Consider the following 7077-nt stretch of genomic DNA (forward strand, 5'->3'; position numbering starts at 1 on the left):
CTAATTCCCCTTCTTTTCGGCGATCCTTTGTGAGAGAAAGAGGGCTGAGATCGCTTTTTAATAGGGAGATTTGAATTTGGAATCTTTCCTTATTTTTCTCTACTTGTATGCTATTTAACCTAGGGTTTTTAGGAGAGAGAGATATACCTTTCTTTTTGGTTTTTGAGCGACGCTTTTGTGAGGGGGAGAAGAGCGGCTACCTTGTGAAGCATTCTCCGAACCCTTTTTATTTTTATGTCATTGAATTTCTCATCTTTTGCTATGATTCATTTCTCTATGTCTGAGTAGTTTTCTTTGCTAGATTAGGGGTTTCAAAAGGGGTTTCATGGGTTAGCAACAGAACACAAATAGGGCTTTATATAATCGATTGTCTTCACTATTGTTAGACTTAATGCTTAGGTTGATTTGATCACCCAATCTATGATTCTAGGTTTATCTATTCATCAAAAGTGTAATAGGTTGCTAGAAAAGACATTAGTGGGCAAATTATCCTAGACCTGCGAAAGTTGATGTGTAGGTGATTTGTGAACTTATCATTCCTGTTCTTTAATGCTTGTCTGCGATTCTGGGCTCAAACGACAGTTTAGGGTTTATGGACCGCCGAGCATGTGCTCCGGATGTCTGAGCACGTGCTCCGCGTTTCCGCACAGAATCGATCAGATAGAGTTATTGATACCACGACAGTGGATCAGTTTATATTTATGTTTGAGTTCTAGACTGGTACTTAATCTATGCCCTGAATAGTTGTTTAGTTGCTATCTCTAAAATTCCCGAGAATTACCCCTGATCTAGTGTTTTGCTTATTTCCTTTTTATACCGTTTTAATCGCGTTACTGTTACCAAACAAACCCAACTTTGAATTGTCTTAGCTTGAAATTGAACCAATAGAACCATAGAGTAAAACTTGGTCTTCATGGGATTCGACCCCTAAGTACTACTTCTTTGCTGTGCACTTGCAGTAGGAAATTAGGGTTTAAAACTCTGTGTATCATCTCCTCATAATCTATTCCTGGTCTTTGAGAGAATCCTTGTGCCACAAGTCGCCGTATATCTCACGATTTCATTATTCTCATTTCTTTTTCTTACAAAAACCCACTTATGTCCAACTGGCTTTATATCGAATGGTGTCCTTAAGATCAGACCAAACACATTCCTCTTCTTTAAAGAGTTTAACTCCACGTCAATAGCTTCTTTCCATTTTAACCAATCTTTACTTTGAGTGCACTCTAATATAGACGTGGGTTCATGATCCTCATTTATCTCAAGTGTTATCTTATATGCAAATACTTCATCAATGTCGACATCTTTATGGTTCCATTTTATTCCAGACATGATATAATTGATTGAGATCTCATTATTATCAATACCATCAGGTCCTTGAGGTTCAGCGTCCCAAACCTCATTTGGTACCTTAGGATTTGCCGCGACCATGTCTATAATTTCTTTAACCTCGGTTTGATTTGCACCTTTCTTAGATTTCCGAGGGTTCTTATCTTTGGAACCTAATGGTCTACCACGTTTCAAACGGGCCTTAGACTCTGTAACAACTTGATTATTGTGCTCCTTCTGAACATCAATACATACTGGTGCATTACAAGCTGGTATGTACGATTTTGCTTTTGCAAATGTATAATTTTCTGGACCTCTGCATCACATGCTAGAGTCCGAGGATCTTGCCAATTTAAGGATGTCGGATTCCATGATATTTCCTTAACCAGCTTGTTATTCTCTCCATACAACATAGGAAATTCAGATTCAACAAAGTGACAATCTGCGTATCTGGCCTTAAATAAATCACCGGTAGTTGGCTCAAGATACTTAATAATGGTGGGAGAATCATATCCAACATATATTCCCATCCTCCTCTGAGGTCCCATCTTAGTTCTCTGTGGTGGAGCAATCGGTACATAAACGGCACACCCTAATGTTTTGAGATGAGATATGTCTGGCTCATGACCCGTTAATAGTTGGGATGGTGAATACTTATGTTCACTAGATGGCCTGATGCGTATCAGTTCTGTTGCATGTAATATTGCGTGTCCCCAAGCCGACACAGGAAGCTGCGACCTCATAAGCAATGACCTAGCAATCAATTGAATACGTTTAATGAAGGATTCAACTAATCCGTTTTGGTATGGACATGTGCCACGGGATGTTCCACACTTACCCTCATGGACATACAATAATCATTAAACGCTTGGGATGTAAATTCACCAGCATTGTCTAGACGTATAGTCTTAAGTGGAAAATCTGGAAAGTGAGCTCGCAGACGTATAATCTGGGCTAGCAATCTAGCAAATGCAAGGTTTCTAGTTGACAATAAGCAAACATGCGACAATCTGGTTGATGCATCTATCATGACCATAAAATATCTAAACGTCCCACAAGGTGGGTGTATTAGTCCACATATATCTCTTGGATTCTTTCCAGAAAGTTTAAAGTCTCTTTATTTACTTTGGCTGGTGATGGCCGTATAATAAGTTTCCCTTGTGCACATGCTACACGAGTGAGATGTTTAGGGATAACTTTCCTCTCTTTAAGGGTGTGCCCATTTGAATTCATTATAAGCTTACGCATCATGTTCGAACCCGGATGGCCAAGCCGGTCATGCCATAAAGTGAATTGTTCATTGAACATCTTATTCATTGCCAAGTTAGCTTCTATCATATTAATCTTAGCATGGTAAAGACCAGTCACTAGTGCAGGTATAGCCTCTAGGACCTTTTTTATGTCCTTGGGTGATTTCTATAATATATAGAAACTCTTTGTTTCCTTCACCTTTTGTCTCAACATGGAAACCATTCAAACAAATGTCCTTAAAACTCAATAAACTTCTCTTTGAGCTGGGTGAATACAAGGCATCACTTATTTCAATATGTGTGCCATTAGGTAGCAAAATATTAGCCTGGCCGTAACCTTCAATTAGGCTTGCTATACTCGCAATTGTACTAACATTGGCATTTTTCATAATGAGATTAATAAAATATCTCTTATCCTTCTAAATTGTGTGGCTGGATCCACTATCCACCACAAGTATGTTCTTGTCCTCATCCATTTCTAATATAGACAAGAATTTATATTTTAAACTTTTAAAGTAATATATTGAAGGAAATAAATAATTTGAATTTAAACCAAAATAATTATCCAAAACAATAATCCAATTAAATGCAAAACATAAACCACAAAATTAAATCAAAACAACATTTGAGTTTAATTATACTCTCCTAAACAATCAGATGTTTCATAATCCAATAGGTCATCCTTCTCATGGTCGAAATCACCTTCACCATCGAGATGAACCAAATTAGCTTCTGGATTTTTCTGTAGACTATCTTGATAGAGATCAACAAGGTGCTTAGAGGTTCTGCAAGTTTTTATCCAATGGTTCTCCATACCACATCTATGACAAGTGGACTTGGTCTTATGTTGCGGTTTAAATTGCCCAAGGCCTCTACCCCGACCACGGCCGAAGCCGAATCGGTTTCCATGGCCTTGACCACCAAAATTGTGTCCTTGATAGGCCCCACGATCAGGACCACCACGTCCACCTCCTCTACGGCCACGGCCATACTTGTCCCTATGGACATAGTTAGACTCCTTAGTCTCTTTCGGCTCTTTAGGCTCTTGAGGGTTTTTCTTTGCCATGTCCACCTTCTGAGCTTCTGGTAATGGAGTAGTACCTTTCAGCTCTGTCCAAAGGTCAAGAGGATCTTCAACAGTGAGGTACTGGTTCTTGAGACTCTCAGCAGGGTAGTGGCGTATATGCATTATTGCCTTGTACTTATCTTTTTCTGCACATCCTCAATGCATTCGCATAAATCTTTTGATTTCAGATGGATCTTAGTGTCCAAAGTCCATTGCAAGTAATTGTCTCCAGAAGGATTAAGGGCAGCATATGAGAGGTTGTTCAGCTTAGCCATCTGCATAATTCAGAATATACAACCGATCATTAGCATGCGATATATGAGACCGAACCATACAATCAATATTAGTCCATGCGGTATATGAGACCGAACCATGTCAATCACTTAGGGTCATGCGGTATATGAGACCGATCCATGCCACAATATTACACTCAAAATTTGGTGGTTTAGTATGCTTGCAAAGACAACAATCCTAGATAGATTATTTTCTAGTATGCAAAGTTTTTCTTTTACCAAAATTTCCTTTTCCTTAAATTTTCCTTTTTCTTAAATTAGGATTAGGACAAAGTTTTAGGAAAGTATTTCTTAAACCTTTAAGATAATGATTATAATTAATTTAGAAGTCATCCAAGTTTATTTTCATGCAAACACATAATAATTTCCGATTTTAAAATTTTAGTTTTTAGAGTTTGATTAAACAAACAATCTTAATCGGTTTTAATCCTTAGAACAATCAGTTTAAATTTTCTTCTATGATTCTCGAAATTTAATAGTTTAGTTCTAGGGTTCTTATGCAACAAACAAAAATCAAACAACCCTAAACTTTTAATCTTAAGTAATTCGGATTTTAAGGTTTAGATCTAAGGATTCATGCAACCAATTCTCAAACAATCAAACAATCATAATCAGATTTTAATCATAGCATAAACAGTTTAATTGCAACCAATCTAAACAACCTATAACAACCGATTTTTAAAGTTTTAAAGTTATAGGGTTTAGGATTTTGAAACTTATGAACTTGTTTGTTTGATTGTTTACTTGTAGTTTTAGGGTTCCAATAAATTAAGGGATCAAGTCGATTTATGGGTTCTAAGGAGGTTTGATTTTATTTACCTTCCACCGTTTGGAGGTTGACTGGATTTGAACCGGGAGCTAAAGACCTCGGTTGTACCTTGAGTTGATCCATGAACCACGAACCTCGAATCAGGATAAGAACAAAGCTTGATCACAAGTACATTATATAGTAGAAGGCAAAGCCTAAACCTCAACCGAATAGGTTATGGCCGATGGGCCTTACACAATAGGATAAGTAATGAGCCAGTTATGGAAGTCCACTCCAATTATTTTACAACAGACATAAATATTTTCATGTACCGTAGCTTAATCGACGAGACTGAGTTCCACATGTTTCACTAGAGAAATCGACAAATTTCTTGCAAAACTCACACCTAGAGAAGAGAACCATAAATAACAAAATTTACAATGAGAGATGGGATGAGTTTGTGAGGTGTTGATGAGTTCCAAGCAATGTTTTTAAAACCGGACCGGTAACTGAACCGGGAAAGCTTCTGGGTCATGAGTTAATACGGTTCGACTGGGGTCAACCGGGTTCAATTGATTTTGATGATATTTTTATAAATAATAAGGAACGATATGCTTTCTATTTTTTTTCAATGATTACAACTATGATATAATTGGTTACACCAAATAAAATACTTCAATAATTGTAATTATTTTTTAAATAATAAACTTAAAGTGTAACAAACTAACCATAACCAATAAAATATTTTAGTAATCATTCTCTTCTATTACGTACACTAGAGAAAAAAATGAACACAAAATTGATTACCAAAACATGCACTGAGCAAACATCTTTTATTATAAAAATAATTAGTTTCAATAAAATTACCTTAATTTTGAAGATTTGTGGTGTGAGTTGCAGAGAACTCAAACTAAAAGAAAAAAAACTAGTATGAAAAATAAAAAGTTTAATTACGGGAATTTTTATTTTAAGAAACCCTACTACTGCTAAATATAAAACTAGAAAGATAATTAATTGCACTCTTTTTTACAAAAAAAAGTTAGAACCCGGTTTTATCCGGTTCAATGGCTCACCAGTTTTTGGATTTTTGGCAGATTGATATGGTTTTTTTACCGGTTCAATTTTCTTTGGGTTTTGATATTAATCCAATTCAGGTATGCTGCCGGTTCGCGGGTTAACATGATTCGACCGCCGGTCCGGTCCGGTTTTGAAAACATTGGTTTCAAGTGGTTTTAAAGGCTGAGGTTATGTTTTGGAGATTATCATCATTCATCAGAGATATATTGTCAAGTCTACGTCAACGATCCATGGGCTGCCAAATCAGCTCCCGTCCCTAGTTATCGTGCCACGTGGAAAAGAAACGTAGCAGCCAGCAGGTTTACTTGTTTGGGCTTCTTAAACGTTGGGCCTTGACCAGATAAGTGAATTTGTATTCTGTAACGCTATACTAAAAAGCTCATTCGTTCTTTTAAACAAAGCCCATAGTATATCTTACATTACAATACAAACAGTTGTTGCGTACAGTTTGAGACTTTACAAAGTAGGGTCAAGTGTGACTCGATGCATAATAAGATTTTCTTGTCCTCTGTCTCCAACATGAAAACAACACTTGGACGACTTGTTTTACAGTCACACATTGCCTTATCAATTTCCCCACTTTATTTTGGTCTTCTTTGCTTTTGGACCGTCAAATTTTGGTTCACTTTGAGACAACGGACCGAATTCAATAATTGTGGTTTGATCTCAATTTGGTTAACCGGTTTACAAGTAAAAGAATGATGAGACGAGTCACAGACTTGAGGAGAGTTGTGTTGTTTTCTATCTGTTTTATTATTATCAAACGCCGGGAAGCTTTTCAAAGCCGCAATTTTTATTTGTTTGCCTTTGAATTCGAGCATCAAGAAACGATGCAAATCCAGTGCAAAGCTTTATCTTTTACAGTTTCTTCGATTTCTTCTAACCCAAAGCTACCATTCCGATCTTCAATAATCAGTTTAAGGTCATGGAAGCCTCCACTCCCGAGTTTCAGGAGGAGCTCCTCTGTTTCCGGAGCAAAGTCCTTGGAGTTTAACAGATTTATAAGAAACTGCGCAAGTCCCAATCAGGAGCTTGTTGTTGATGGAGAAAGCGGAAATGGGTCGATTACGGAGGAAGAAGTGATTGAGCTTCAAGGAGATGGAAATGGTTCGATTTATCCTGTTGAAGTGGAAGTAGAAGCTGTCAAGGTAGATGACTTGGCTAATCAGAGCATTTGGGGACAGATGAAAGAGATCGTCATGTTTACCGGACCTGCCGCCGGACTGTGGCTATGTGGGCCGTTGATGAGTCTCATTGATACGGCGGTGATTGGTCAAGGAAGCTCACTCGAGCTCGCTGCTTTAGGTAATGACT

Source organism: Camelina sativa, chromosome 7, assembly GCF_000633955.1.
Source record: "Camelina sativa cultivar DH55 chromosome 7, Cs, whole genome shotgun sequence".
Lineage (NCBI taxonomy): Eukaryota > Viridiplantae > Streptophyta > Magnoliopsida > Brassicales > Brassicaceae > Camelina > Camelina sativa.